This window comes from Cyanistes caeruleus, chromosome 17 (assembly GCF_971803275.1).
Source record: "Cyanistes caeruleus chromosome 17, bCyaCae1.hap1.1, whole genome shotgun sequence".
NCBI classification, from domain to species: Eukaryota; Metazoa; Chordata; class Aves; order Passeriformes; family Paridae; genus Cyanistes; species Cyanistes caeruleus.
This window is the reverse complement of record NC_141717.1, coordinates 8,202,798-8,218,325: the sequence shown is the minus strand read 5'-3', so window position 1 is coordinate 8,218,325 and position 15,528 is coordinate 8,202,798. Positions and strand designations below refer to the sequence as shown.

The 15,528-nt window shown below is 41.1% G+C and overlaps 1 protein-coding gene across 5 annotated transcripts in view; it reads right to left on the bottom strand.

The window, feature by feature from the left end:
- LOC111935982 (uncharacterized) overlaps positions 1 to 15,528 on the bottom strand; it is a 188,028-nt gene that overhangs the window by 159,632 nt on the left and 12,868 nt on the right. For 3 of the 5 annotated variants that reach the window (XR_015277446.1, XR_015277441.1, XR_015277448.1), the window contains exon 3: positions 15,346 to 15,443. The gene's annotated coding sequence lies outside the window, so the exon portion shown is untranslated. Of the gene's footprint in view, positions 1 to 4,089; positions 4,145 to 14,726; positions 15,444 to 15,528 lie in introns of those variants that run through there. The other 2 variants (XR_015277452.1, XR_015277445.1) reach the window with 2 other exon arrangements.

Genomic DNA, 15,528 nt, shown 5'->3' with positions numbered 1-15,528 from the left:
GGGCTGGCAGCCAGGAATTGATCTGGGGCTAACCCCAAACCTGGATGATCCATGAGGTTATCAGGATTATCAGAGCAAGGACACCAGCTCTGAGGAACCACCAAGTCTGACCCTGATTCCTACAAGGGAGGAATATAATATAATTCCTATAAGGGTCACTGAGGTATTGAGCAAGTCATACCCACTTGATAAGGCCCTCTTTCAAATCCAGTGTCTGAATAGTCCTGGTTATCCTGGGAACAAAAGATTGTTTCCATTTAACCCTCAAGCATGTAGCTCAGCCCAATCTGAAATCTTAAAATACTGATAAATTCTGAATGATACCAACAAATTCAAAAAGCAGTGTGTTCTTAAATGGAACAGGGGAATACCAGGAACTGGCTGGTAATTTACATGGGAATAATAAAGGCAAAATAAAACAGGATCTTCATTAGGAATAATTCTAGTCAGAAATGCAAGTGAACAAGCCATGCAAACTATCACTCTGAAGAGCAAGAACGGACGTCTGTGGGGATAAAAAAGATTAGGAAACCATGAAGTGGCAGGAACAGATGGGTTTTCTTCAACTGAACTTCACTTAGTTCTAATCTCTCTAATTCCCATTATTATTTTTAGGCAGAAAAAGGTTTCATTTTCCAAACATAATTGCCTTGCTATTTTCTGCAGTATTGCAAATCTCACATTGTATCCTCCATATATTACTTTTGCTCCTACGTTATTTTCTTTTTTATATAATTTACCAAGGTTGATTCTTCTTTCTAATCTCTCTGCAGTCTCCTATTTCACTGCTAAAATGTTGCCTTGAGATGACTGATGACATGTTTGACATTTACATTTTATTGGAAAGAATACAGATTGCATCTTTCTTATCTGTTCCTAAAACATTTCTTCCATTCTCTCACAACACATTTTTGGGGACAATAGTTGCATCCCCATCAATTTTCTCCAATTCATTACATACTTCCTCGAATACTGACGTTTCAAAGTTTAATATTTGTGTGCCATTACTCTTTGTACATATTGTATCCTCATGAATATTTCAAATCCAATAGTAGTGTGATCACTCAACCATATAAAGCTCACCAGCATCTATCTTACTTATCATACAGGTCCTGCTTCAATTCCTGGGATTATGCCCAAAATATCCTCGGAAATTGTTTTCTCTTATAGTTTTTATAAGCAAGTGCAAAAGCCTTTACACTAACACATGTATCTTTTCTCAAGCATTAAGCAATTATTATTCCAGTCAAACTTGAAGTAATTGAAATCCACTGTGATCAGTGCACCATCCCTTTAATGAGTTCCACAAGTATTTCGTGACTTTCCTGCTTAGGATCATACCTTTAACCACATCTGGGGTGTATTTTAAACTCCAGCATCTCAAGTTTTTTCTTACCAGCTGAAGTCCAAGCATGACACACCTGACTACCTGTTCTTACATTTTTCTGTGTACACCACTGCTGAGCTCCAGCTCTAAAATACTACATTTCATTGACTAGTATTCCTTAAAAAGTTCTCAGACCCCTAATTTACACAGGATTTTACTTCTAGCAACTGACAAACAAGAGTGAAGGTTTAGATGATTCTGTTTTTATTGAGGTAATTAATTTAAGGTCCCACTCTGAATTATTTTTTAAAGCACCAAGGGGCAGAAGCTCACCCTGCAGCTGTTACAGAGCAGGCTGAAGTGCGTGTGTTGTTTGCCACAGTGATTTCACTCACTGGGGTGACCTGAGGAGCATGGGCTGCTTGCTCAGGGACAACTGCCCCTGCCACAGTGCTGGGTGCTGGCACAATCGTGGGTGCTGCATCCTGGCCTTCAACTCACACCTCACCCCCAGAAACACGGGTTCCTGCCAGGAGCAGGCTGGGGTCCCTTCCAGGAGCAGGCTGGGGTTCCTGCCGTGGCTGCTTGAAGCAGGACCCAGCTGCTCCACAAATGTGGTGAAAGGAGCTCAAAACCCCGTCCTGCAGGCTGAGAGCCCCACCACAGCCATCGAGCTTATGCATGAATAAAGTTGCTGCAGCAAGATCAAGTGGTACATGAGTTATTTCCAAATTATGACATTATTGCATGCATCTGCCAAAATCTATGTCTGTTCACTGGAGAGTGCTGGCAAGAATGGATGAAGAACTGGCCAATTAATGAACTTCTCTGCACACATCTGTTGGGAAAATACTGAATATTTTACCTCCTGCACAGCAGAGAAGCAGCTCCACTGAGGAGCCAGTTTCAGCCATGTGAGCAGCAGCTCCCAAGAGACAAAACAATGGATGGGTGCAAAGTTCTTGGCCTGAATATATTCTTCACAAATTTGTTACAAAACTCAGTCTTTATGTAAGATCCACAAGCTGCCATAGGTTTAAATGCAATTGTAGCTTGATAGATTAAAAAACAATTTCCTAGGCTAAGTAACAGGTTCCCAGGTCTATACTTGTTCAAAAAACTGCTCTGAAGCCAAGAGAGACAGAAAGCAATACAGAATTTCAGAATATGTTGCTTTTCTATGCCTGTCTGACAAAACAGCTCAAAAGACTATAACAGGACAGAGTTCTCACATTCCAGATGAACAAGGACATGAAAATTCTGAAACTTCCCACTGCATGGTGTGGCATGCAGGGAGCTAATGAAACAAGGCAAGAAACCTTTTCTCTCTACACACTTCCAGATAAAGAAGATGCTTTACCCTGCACTGACACACAGTAAACACCTCCAAAACAACTGTGATCCTAGCAAAAAAGTCAGCTGCCAAGTAGTACAAACTGAGGGCAAATAAAAACTCTTTGGTTAGAGAATTCCACGGCTTCCAAAAGCTTTATTTAGAATTTTAATCCCTCTAGACTTCTCTAATTAAAATCAGATGAATTTCCAAGTGATGCTAATATCCTCAACATGTCATATTCCCAGGGATCTCCATCATTTCCACACAGGCCCCAATCTGCCAGTCACCTCTTGGCACCAATCATTAAAAACTATTCATCAAGATCCATCTCTCCAGGTTCACCTACAAGAATTAAGGTCATTTACTCTCAAAGCTCTTGGCTGTTATCCTCTATTATCCAAAGTTCCTCTTCCACAATATTTCTCTGCTCTGGGAGTGAAGAAAGTGGGAACAGGGAGTAATAGGGGACTACATGCAAATTTTTCATTTTTGCACCACAGCCTTTTCAAACCCAGGTGAATCCTTTCCTGCAGTACCTGGATATGCTCAAATCCACGGAATGCACAAGGAAGTCACCCAGATGTCCTCTTCCAGTTACCACAACCCCCACAGTTCAAGACTCCTCTTTAAGACTCTCAGCAGATTGCTTTTAATTTGGTTCCTTTTCTTAAATACAAGGAAACCCCAGACTTCCTGATGCATTTTTGTTTGTCCTGATGGAGGCAGTTCCATTTCAGCAGTCAGAAAATCACCACTGCATTGTTTGTGAGCTGTTTTCTGGTCCTCCAACATGAAAGTCACTACACAGTAAGCTATTAATAATATATCAGTGGGGTGGGTATTTTAACTGTGTTTAAGCATCCCTCCCTTACACAACTCTTCTTTAAAGAGTATGACTCAATTGTTTCAGTTATTAAGGCAAGATAAAAAAACCAAAATAATATTTGGGAAAAGCCAAACCTGTGTACAACATTCTCACAAAGGTGGGGATTTTCTGGGCTTTAAACAAAACACAAAGCACATCACAGCTCTAGGATTCCACATTTAACTCAATCTTAGGGTGCAGCAGCCACGAAGCTTTGAGCATCGTTTGCACTCCAGCCTGTGAAGAGCAGCACGAGCACACACAGCCTGCAGTCACTGTACCACACCGTGTCCTACAAGGTAAAACTGCTGGTGGTGCTCTAGAGGAAGTACAACAATGATGCTCTCTAAGTTTAAAATAACAACAAAAATGTTATTAATAGGACTTCAGTGACAGGGGTCTTGGGCTTGCTCCATGGACAGAAGTTCATTTCTCCATAAGAAAACAAGTAGCATTGAAAAAAAAAAAAGGCATTAAGACTGCAAAAAAGTATTTGTTGGCTTTCACCCAGCTGAAACCAACAACATTCACCTTCTGCAAACTACTCAGATAAACAATTACCTTACTCATCCCTTCCAGTTCAGGTGTCTGTTCTGTGTATATTTGGTCTGGAGGCTCTGGAAGAATGTTATTGATCCTTTTAATGGGTAAGGACCTCGCTAAGTGATAAACTGTCCACCCACTTTCCCTAATTAAGAAAAATCCAATTACCACTCACAAGTGTAGATGGTGAGACTGTAAATACCACCCATCAGTCTGCAGGAGTTGGTACAAGTGGCGATATGTTCCCAAACCATCTGTACAGCAAAGGACTCATTAAAAACGACTTGACAACTTCTGTACTGGATTGCAGGACAGCAACTTGACTGGAAAGCACCAGCCTTTGGAAATGGTTACAAAGCCCTCAGTTACCCACTCTCATCAGGGGAGTGATGTGCTCAGAGGGGGTTTCTAGGGTCTGAGGCATTCTCCTCTAAGCCCTGTGGAACAGCATACAGATCGATCTTCTCCCCACAGTCCCCAAGAGAAGCTGGAGTGAAAAAAGCTCCTGGAGAGGTGGAAATGTGGAATAGCACTGCAGAACCCATGGAGCTGCTGGAGGGGAACAGAACAAACAAGGGCTGAGCCCTGGAGGGGATGTGATGCCACACCTTGGAACCAGCCTTCTAAAATTACAGTTACAGGGGCAGAAGCCATAGGAAGGATCTGTAACAAATCAAAGATTTGTGGGAAAAGGCAGGGATTGCCAGTGCAATGAAGAATATACAAAAATCTTGGAGAGAAAAAAAAATAACAGTGGAAGAAGAGATCCTCTTAAATAATTAAAGCAAGCCCTCCAGTCCTTGCTACAATGCAAATCAAATTCAGGGCTCAGAGCAGAACTTTATTTCCTCTCTTACTTCCATTCCTGAATTTCAAGAACATTGCAGTGTAATGGTAAAATTATTCTGCATTGACCAAAAGAATCTTTGGAAGGGGGACTACAGAAATTTAGATCCTCCTCCCCTGGGATACAGTGAATAAGTGTTGCCATGCCAGCCATAGATTACTCTAAGAAAAATATGAAAATAATTAAAGTCCAATTTATTAAACAGGCAGACCTAAAATTTCTTTTAAATTTTTATTTAATCATTAAAATTAAATTATTTTTTTCATAAAGGAGGGAAATTACACTGAAAATTAAAACATCCAGTAAGGCAGGCAGAGACAATAATAACAAGGCTGACAAGCGAAATTTTAAGTGTGAAAGATGATACCAAAGGGACTATAGAAGTCTTAAGCAGTCAAAAAGATTCAGAAGACAGGACAGTAACAGAAAAAAAGGGGCAAGTGGCCACATGAAAAAAAAAAATACGAAGAAGAAAATGGGAAAATAACTGTAAATTCCAGGGCTAAAAGCAAAGGGTAGAGAAAAATATACATCATAAGGGAATTACAGGTAAAGTTGGGATGTGGCCTTCTGGCAGATTCTGGCAGAATCCTCCTGACACACAGCTGTGACCACTGTGTGATGCTCCTAAAACATTCACACGTGCCAAATACAAACCTGCTGTCCCTGGTGTTTATCTCCTAGACCAGGAATAAGGTGTGCTGTACACGCCATGGGATTTGCAAGGGAAAACACAAGAAGAGGCAAGAGAAAGCTTCTTCAAACGCCAGATTTTCATGACTTGATTTATTGATTTATATAGTGGACAAAAAGTCACTCACCAATACCCTCTACTCCCTTGTCTGCATAATTCAGTCCAAGCAAATAATACCAGCTGAGGTGCTTGGTGAGCTAATCTGTATCTTGCAGTGTTGATGGGGGATGCCATGCTTGTCTTACAAGGGATAGCTTCATTTCCTTTAAAATTTGAACACAATTCACTTCCTTTGAATACTACAAGTGTATTTCATTGAAGGGCTGAATTCTAACCAACAGAAAAAATACCTATTTAAAAATGACTTGTCCTGCACACAGGATTCAGCCCCCCTGCACCTCATCCAGTCCTCACCAGAACAGGCACAGACTCAAAGAGGGTCTGGGCAGGTCCCTGATCAGTCCCTGAGTGTTCCATCCCCAAATCAGCCACACTCCTCAGGGTGCACATGATAATTACTCAGCTTTCCCTGCCTTGTGCTGCCTGTCAGGGATGAGCTCGGGAGGTCAGCGAGACACGCCTGGCAATTGATGGCTGCACCAGGCAGCCTGGATCAGAATTTATTTCCTTTCCTGGCAAGCACTTATTGTTCCTTCTGCTGAAGAAAATAGTCAGTAATGGAAATCCTGCCACCACCTTAATTATAACATCTCCAGCTTGGTGCCAGATTAATGAGTAGCTGTGGAATAACATTTTTAAAGTTTGACTAACAATGATGTAGGTAATGGCTGAAGCATGAAGGCAACTGCACCCAGAAATGCTCTAGGTTTGGACAAATTTGTCCTATTACATCTGAAAATATGACAAAAAAGAAAATAAAGTTGTGTCTTGGGAATTTAGAAGCTGATTTAAGGCATTTTATTTCCTTAGGATGATCAGATATGGGAAACCAACAACACTTAAAAGAAAATATTTTTAACCTAAAAAAATGCTAAATTTCACATCTTTCTAAGAAAATGCAAATGGATGATTTAGGACACCAATAACCATACATAAATGTTCTCTTTTTCTGGGCATACAATGCAATATAGGGAGGAAGCTTCTGACACATTATAATTCTATTTCACTTTTTTTTTCCCAGCAGCACCAGCTTCCACCAAAAAATGAAAACCAAATAGGAGAAGAGACTTCTGCATAAAATGACGATACACACACATTTCTGAAGTAAAAACTAGGGGGAAAAGACATTAAAAAGCTTTTCCATGTTCAAGGGACAAGTCCAGCAAAACTAAGGAAGATTAACTGCTCCAAATACATCTGTGGTCAAGAACCAGGAAAGGAAATAAACAAATTCCAGCTCATCTCTATGCATCATAAAACAAATTAAATTAGGTTTTTGTTCACTGTGTTGTGCAAAAAGTAATTTTATCAAGAGTCATTGTGATGAAGTCAGGCTGCTTCTCAATCACTACACAAACAACTTTTTCCTCAAAGGTTATCTTCCAAGGACATTTAAAATACAAATATATGTACACAAGGTTTATGCCTTTCATACCTAGGATGTTTACTTCAAACGTGTGCCAGGATACTAAATCTACCAATATTGTTGATATTGTTCTAGTTTATACATTTTATTAAAACCAGAGCTGCAGGAATTCTCACTGGCATAGAGAAAGTACACCTTTTATGACTACCTACTGGCAGGATTAAAAGACATCTTGAAAAATAACCAATAAAGCTACAAATAGGAATTTTGTGTATTAGCCCAGAGTTTCATAAATATAATGGAAGAGTGGATATGAAGCTGATATTTACATTTCCTCAATAAATCCAGAAGTAGAGGTACTCTGACAGTGCTTAAAAAACTTCAATTATGAGTTTTGCCAGTGACAGACTCCTTATGAACTTGTTCCACATTTACATCAGGAAGATGCAAAGTTTTGCCTTTTCTCCAATTATTTCTCCAAATATTTGCTTTATTCTCTGTGTAGATACATTTCATATTTATAAAGTCCACATCTTACCCTGACAAGCTTTAAGTGCTTTTTTAGGTGCAGTAAGAAGGTTAAATAGTTGCCACATTTTCAAAAGAAATGCAATGGTAGATGCAGAGATACAGGAGAAATTTTCAAGATGAAAGCTATGCTGCTAGAAATGAGTTGGCTTATGTAGATATATAGATATATAGATATATGACTGTAGACAAGTAAGATTGATAGAGCTATATTAAGCTTTTGCATTTTGACAGTAGGATAGAAACATGCCAAATGATTTAGAGATCATAGGAAAAATGTATTTGCAAGAGAATCTTGCAATAAAAACTTCTCTCCAAAGAGAAAACCCTACCAAGAAAGGATGTCTGGAAATATTTTCAGTTACAAAGTTGAGGAGGGGGGAAAAAAGAAGTTTAAAAACATGGAAGTGATTTGCTGACTTTAGCACAGGCAATTAATTAACAGAAAGCAAGCTTTCCACCTAATTCAAGCTTCACTTTCAAGAGGATATATAGTCCAATGGAAAATATTTCTTGAGCCAAAGTTGCTGCTGTGTTAACAATAGAAGTTCTGCAATATGCTGAATGTTACCTCTGTATTTTACACACTTCAGCAGGGAAGTCAGGGCATGCTCATGGGATGGAAGAGCTGCTGGACTCTCCACCCAAGGTATGAATGAAGCCTGGGGCTCCAATCGGGGATTCTCCTCAGGCAGCTGAGGCCTGAGGACACACACACAGCATCGAGGGCACTGCTTTCTGCAGAAACAGACTTGTGTCACCCTACTTCCTCACCAGCAAACAGCCCTGGACTACTTCTCACCTTGGCAATGAAAGTTTTCTGGGACAAGATGAGCTGGTCTGACCCCCCAGGGCAACAATGCCCCTCTTCCTTATCCTGTCAGCTTGCAAAGCTGGGCCCAGGGGCACACACCACCAAAGGGAGCACTCCTGCCACAATTATTAAATCTTCTTTTATTTTATTTCAATTATTAAACTGCTCTTATCTCCATCCATGAGTTTTACTTCTTCCACACCCACTTCTCCTCCCTAGAGGGGTGTCAGGAAGGACAAGAGGAGCGAGTGGCTGCACAGTATTTGTCTTCTGGGGCTAACCCACAACCATAACAATCCCTAAAAGTTTTTTAAGTAAGAGGTGCACTTGGTTTTTTTTTCTGGGTGGATGGATGGCACAGGCTTAGCCAGATAGAATAAAGACCTTATAAATATATATGATGACATTATGCAATTACAACAAACATTCCTAATTATAATATTGAAATTATCAATGGGATACTATGGAGGTGTTCAAGAACATAATAGGTTTACCCTAATGAGACAAAAATGGACCAACACACATTTATGCCAGCTGGAGACAGAGCTGCCTTTGGTTCAGCTGGTGTGAATCAGCACAGCTCAAGCTCTCATCCATTCTGTGCACACCCTGGCTGCAGCTCCCTCCTTCTGTTCCATGCACACTGGGAGTGAAGACAAAGCTTCTCCCAAAACTTTCAGAGAAGTTCTAACATATTACAGCTTCCCATTTCTAAGGTCTGCACATGCCTTATACTTCTGCTCTCTGCTTCTACATCCTATTATGGTGCAAACATATCTTTTCCCTCAAACCCAAGTTTAGTGGGAGAGGTTTCACTTCTGTGAAAACACTCCAAATACAGTATCACACAAATGTATGTATATATTTGATCACCACTAATGGCTGGTCTTGCTACAGAAAAGACAAAACACTAAGTAAAAAATCACGCTGCTTTAGAACAACAACAAATATCCCCACAACTTCTAAAGTCCAAAAGTTCACCACTTAGAAGTGAGGATTTCAAAGCACAGGCAGTAATCACACAGTGTCTCAGGGAAATGTGATACACCTTTTTTTCTTTCTTGCACGCAAAGTGACAGCTCTGCCTCCACTGCCAAAGCATTTTTGTGACAGCTGAAGCTGGTGAATCCTCTGGGTAACACCCAGCCTGAGTGAAATTGAGTGTCACAGGCTTTGACCTTCAGCAATGTCTCTTCTCTAATTAAGAAAGCCTGATACTGGGAAGCGGAAAGAATTGTTTTGTTTGCAAGAAAAAGACAATTCTGGCTGTCTCTCCTGAAAGAGGAGTATTTTTGCACATCTCTACATCTGGCAGAATAAGCTGAACAAAGAGCAGTGTTTGTAAGATAATTGAAATCTGTGGTTACAAGCAGAGACAGACATAGGTTAAAGACATAATTTTAACAATACGTTGTACTTCACATACAAAACCAAGTGTGACACCCTGTCATCTGTTCACAGCAATCTCTGTCTCCTCCCAGACTGAGCAAACAACCAAACCCTGTAAATGTATTGCTGCTAAAAACGCAGGAGAGAACTACAGCAACACAGTATTTCCATCAGTTAATCACACACTTGCTCTGTGGTGACCCACTTTCAAATCACCTTGCGATATGTAGGAAAGAATTTTAGTTATAGAGTGCTAACAAATGAAAAAAGAAAGGTTAAATGAAAATTTGAGCCCTCTTTTTGTTTGTGCAAAATAATCATTATCCAGCTGAACAGACAAAATTATCAAGCACCAGTTACAAGTTCACTTACAACTAATGGAAAAACTCTGAAGTTGAAAACTTTAGTATTGATTCCCCTTAAAACTTGAGGATAATGGCTTTTAAAATGTTGCAGAATTACTATGACTTTGTGTATTCAGCCAAGGCTGGAAATCACCAGATGATGGGAGAGCTGTCCAGGTTTTCCCAGCTAAGCACAGATGAGAGCAAGAAAGCATCTGCACTGATGACAAAGAGTTATTTCAACAGTCACAGTATTTAAATTAGTAACCACTGAAGAGAGCCCAGCAATCAGGTGCCAAGACTGAGAATTCCTCTGTTCTTCCCTTTCTTCTCCCTTGTCTCACAGTCTCACAAAAAACAGAGAGAGTGTGCCCTTCACCCGAATTAAGCATAACTTCTTTAACATCAGAAGCAGAACAAGACAGAGGTTTAGATTAGGTACAAAAGCACCTAAAGGTACAGGCTAAGCTGTGGCAAAAATCAGTAACCCTGTGAACAAAATGTTCAATTAACATTAAAAACAATGCACGTGTTAAGAGTTTGAGCTAAATTAATCAGTCACTTCTTCCATTTCAAATCTGTATTTGCATATGTAAACAGTGCAGCACTCTCAGATTTATCTGAAATAAAATGAGAAAATGGGCAATTTCCCTCTAGAGGGGCAGATGTTTAAGTTGTTCTTGTGATTTTTTCACAGATGTTCCCCTCCTAGTATATTTTAAATGGGATTTCTATCTCAGCTCTGAAATCCATGTTCTCATGCCAAAATGCAGACAGCTGCTATAGGCTGTGTGCACATTTTGGGGTTCCTGCACAAGCAGCCAGAACCAGGAGGAAAGGATTTCTGCATCCGTGTGTACCCACAGCAGGTCCCAGTGGGATGTGCCCCACTGTGGCTGCTACAGCTTTTCTGTGGTAACTGAGGACATGATAACTGACCTCCTCCAGAAAGAGTGAAAATTGTGGGATTTGTTACAAATGCTACAAAATACCTGGAGGTCTCAGAGCGCAGGGTCTCCTTGCTCTGAGCATTGCACAGTCCTCAGCAAGGAGCTTACACCTGCCTCAGGAGCTCCCAGGATAAAAAGACAAGGCTAAAAGCTGGCAGGGTCCCTGCTGGTGTTCCCATGTTGGCACATGGGGAAAAGGACACATTCTTGGAGGTTTCAGATTGCTAACAAACATGCTTAATGCCAATTTCAGAACCATTGCTAATTAGCAACACACAGCCCTCCCTTACACCCTAAGGAAGAAAAGAAAATTAGATTTGGAAACACAATAGAGCAGAAGGGGTAGAACAACCTTGTTCCTGAAAGTCCAAAACCAAGGACAGGAGATAGAGGGAGAATGTGAAAACCCCTCCAAACCTTCTCCTAAACAAAAATTAGTTAATTAATTAATTTAAAATGTCAAAGAGCAGCCTTGTATGTTTTCCTTAAACCAGCTTCTCCACAGATTGGGGCAAGGTCAGTGGGGTACCACACTATTCCAGTGCCCAGTTTATCCTGCAGGGCACCTGTCACTCAGTCAGTCTTCCTGAAACCACAGACCTTGCCCTGCCAGGCAGATGAAAAGAGCAGAGTGAAGCCAAGCCGTGAGAGCATCCTAAGCAACACAAACTACACTTCAAAATAGCTGTTTCACAGCAGTTTTAGGGACTGATTCACCTGCAGGGATATTAATCAGAAATACTTTTACCTAAAGCTAACAGCAGGCAGTGAGCAGAGAATGGGCAGCACAGCTCTCAGGGAAGGGAACCCACAAGATCATTTTGTTGGCTTGTCTTTGCTTTAGCAGCTCCCAAGCTCCACAGGAGACAGAACAGGAGCCCAGCAAGACATCAAGACAGAGACATGGGCAGGAAAAGCTACTACAAATCTGAGAGAAATAAAAATTGCACTTCTTAAGGGAAAGTTCAAGAATGAAAAATGTGTGTCTGCATTTCAGACTGTCTCGGACCTGTAGGCAGAATCAAAGCAGCCTGGACCAGACTGTCCCACTTATCTCCTGCAGGTGTCTAGAGCAAGGAAATGAGGGACTGAAGAGTCACTAAGAACAGACTGGGGAAAGACACCTTAGAGAGGGACACCATTCCTGTCCTTGTGAGCTTGGCACAAGCAAGCTTGTGCAAGAGAGCAATGGTATTTGAAGCAGGAAGAAAAAGTAGAGCAGCTTTCCTACAGCCCAGTCTCTTGCCTACAGAATCCCAGGCTCCAACACTGTGTGACCAATTTGGTATATCATAGTCAGGCATCACCTTCTACACAAAACTGCAGTAAATTTGATAAAAATTTTAAAATAAGAACACAGAAAGGTGAAAAGTACATGCAGCTTCAAAATCACATTTCTCTACTTTTTTTCTAAACCTTCCCTCTTCCAAATCAGGAATGGCCAGGAAATTGGGGACAAGGTGAAGTAGAGGGTGGAGGATGCTGGGAGGGACTCCATGAGACACAGATTACATGTTTCAGAATCTAGACCTCCACACCTGTAAAACCTCCTGTGAGATCATCTCAGCAGGTAATTGTAGGCAGAGCAGCTGAACACAGAGGCTTAGTGGGCTAAATAACCTTTGCAAGTTGTCTTGTTGACAAAAGTAGGTGGCAGGAAGATGGATGCCTAAACCCTGTTAGAACGCAGACATGATCTGTATTTTCATCTTTATCAGTTTACAACCACACACAAGCACTTGTCAGAACACAATCACTGCCTTTTCTTGCCCAGCACCCTGGAGCCCTGCTGGGGCTGATAATGATGAGGAAAACCAGTGCCTGGGGGAAGAGGAATGAGGTATAGTTTTATTTCTTCTTTCTAATGCAACTAGCACAGCTCTTCCAAAGAAGTTCTCATTTCTCAACTACCATTTAAAATCTGTTTTTCAGATGAAGAAATAGAAGGGGAAAAGGTTGCTGGACACAAGCTCTGCAAGGGCTCCTGCTTCCCAGAGTTCATTTCCAGGAGTTAACTCCCCTCCAACTTATTCACACCACATTTGGCTCTTAAAAATAGTATTTTCCTCTCAAGTCTATGATCTCATTTTGCCTGGGGCTGAAGTTCCAGCATGACATTTATCACATCAGAAGCCTTACTACCCTGGCAACACCCTTAGCTACAAATATCAAGCAAGAGACAATAAGTGATTACTGGAAAAGAGACCTGTATTTAGAGAGAATCATTGCCCTGCATGAAGATTCCCCATCTGCAACACATCTCTCCAGCTCTAAAACACTGTTCTAAGAACCAAATTTTGTTCCTGTTTTCTTCCCCTCTGCAGAGACTGTAGCAAATGCATCACAATTTGGGAACTGGCAGCTTGAAATCATTTATTGGGGGACTTGCCCAGTCCTTGAGGACAGTCCTTCAGCTGCAGAGCTTGGGGTGAGCTCCCTGGCAGCAGCACCTGGAAGGATTCCCCAGCAAACAAGCGGGTTTGGTGAGGGGCAGCATCCCTCCTTCATGTGCCTCCTCCCCTCCCCTGTCTCATCAGTGGATCCAGCCCCTGCTCAGGGTGTGGGTGATAATAATTACTGGATCTGACACATAATAATTACTTGATCTGACACAGCCTCCAGGTGTGAGCTCTCCAAGACACCCCAGGCACAGAGGGAGGTGGTGTGGCTGCCTGGCATGACAACCATCCTGGGGCATAGGCTGCTCAAAACACCCAGCCCACTGGAAACTGAAGCGTTGCCATCCCAGGCTTTTGGGATGGCAACTGGAAACTGAAGCTTTTCCCAGGCTCAGGTGTCCAGGAGAAGGACAGGGAGGGTGGGAGGTGTTCAGGACGAGAGCTGAGGGCTCTCAGGCAGCCCTGGAGCAGGGCTCTCATAAGCAGTCAAAACAAACAGACAAATACATGAGAACCAGGACTGCAGGGTTTTCTTTGCTGGAGTTTTACAAAAATAATTCAGTTGTAATTGGAGAAGCTGGGATTCATGGAACATTTTCCTTTCCACCAGGCAGATGAATCTATGATTTGTATTCTCTGAGTTTAAATGAGATTCTCACCCATCTTCAGTGGATTTGATTGATACAGCACATGAGGCCACTCAGTAAAATGATACAGTGTAGATCAAAGCATGAAAGATAATTTTCCCTGAAATGTATGTAGCTAAGGGTAAGTTATGACTCTTTGTTTCACAGTTTATGGAACACAATTTCATTTAAAGCCTAAATCTGTCATTTCAGCATTGTTTATCAGAATGCATCCAATACCCTCTCCCCCAGAAGAATGGTGTCAAGTCAAAGGCAGAAAATCAAACCCGTACCAAGACATTATTTCAAATATTTAACCATAAAATAAACCAGCTTGTGATTTGCATAAATATTATCCACATATGATGCATTTGATGCAAGCAGAAGTAATTCATCTGCAAGTTAAATATCCAGAGTGGCAAAAGGTGCTGTAAAATTTATGACAGAAAGAGTGCCTGATGTATACCTAAAGATGCTATGAACTGCCTTCACCTGCTTGTATATCTATATTTCATCACTTTGGTTTTTGTCATGCAGGAGCTGAAGAATGTTCACAACAATGCTCATTTTTAATCTTCTTTCTTCATTACCTGTTTTTTTGGCTCACTGGCACTCTGGGAGTAGATTTTTCCTCAAAATTATTTCCCTGCCAAATTACTATGTGCAACATAATTAAAGCCGCTCCATTTCGGATTTTATTTTTGTTTGGTTGTTGTTTTTTTTCATTACAGAAACAGAAGGCTGGTTGGTTCAAAAACAACCTTGCAAACAACCCTGGCGCTTCCCTTCCTCCCAGTAAAGCTGCATCACCCCTTTGAGTAAATGTTGACAAATTTCATAGGCTAAAGTGAATTTGGGAGAAATTCCAGAAAGAAAAGAATAGTCATAAGTAAACACATGGAAAGAAGAAGAGTGATGACAAAGATGAAACAAAATTCAAACCATTCTCTGCTCCTATTTTTTTTTTTTTCTTTTGTAAAATTTTCAGTGTAAATTTAATTAAGACACCTTTCTGGAGAGCAATAAGTTAATGTCAATCACTTCAGCCCTGGTCTCACTGAAAGGGAAATCACATGCCAAGTGTGTCTTCTGTTATCCTTGTGGATCCTTGGATCCTTCAGAGTTAGTTTTGTGTTCAGCCAGGAGCTGTTCCACTAAAACATACCCAGGTCACAGATTGAGGATGATTGAACTCACTCATGCTTTGATCCTTCCTAAGGAGCAGCTCAGGGATGCCTTGGCTGTGGTCAGGCTGTTTCCATGGCTGTTGGATTTGTTTCTTGGCAGAATCATACCTGCAGGATGTGAGAATATTTGATGTCATCACAGGTTACAGGTACGTACAACAACACAGTGACAAGGTGTTAGCAAAGATGTGGT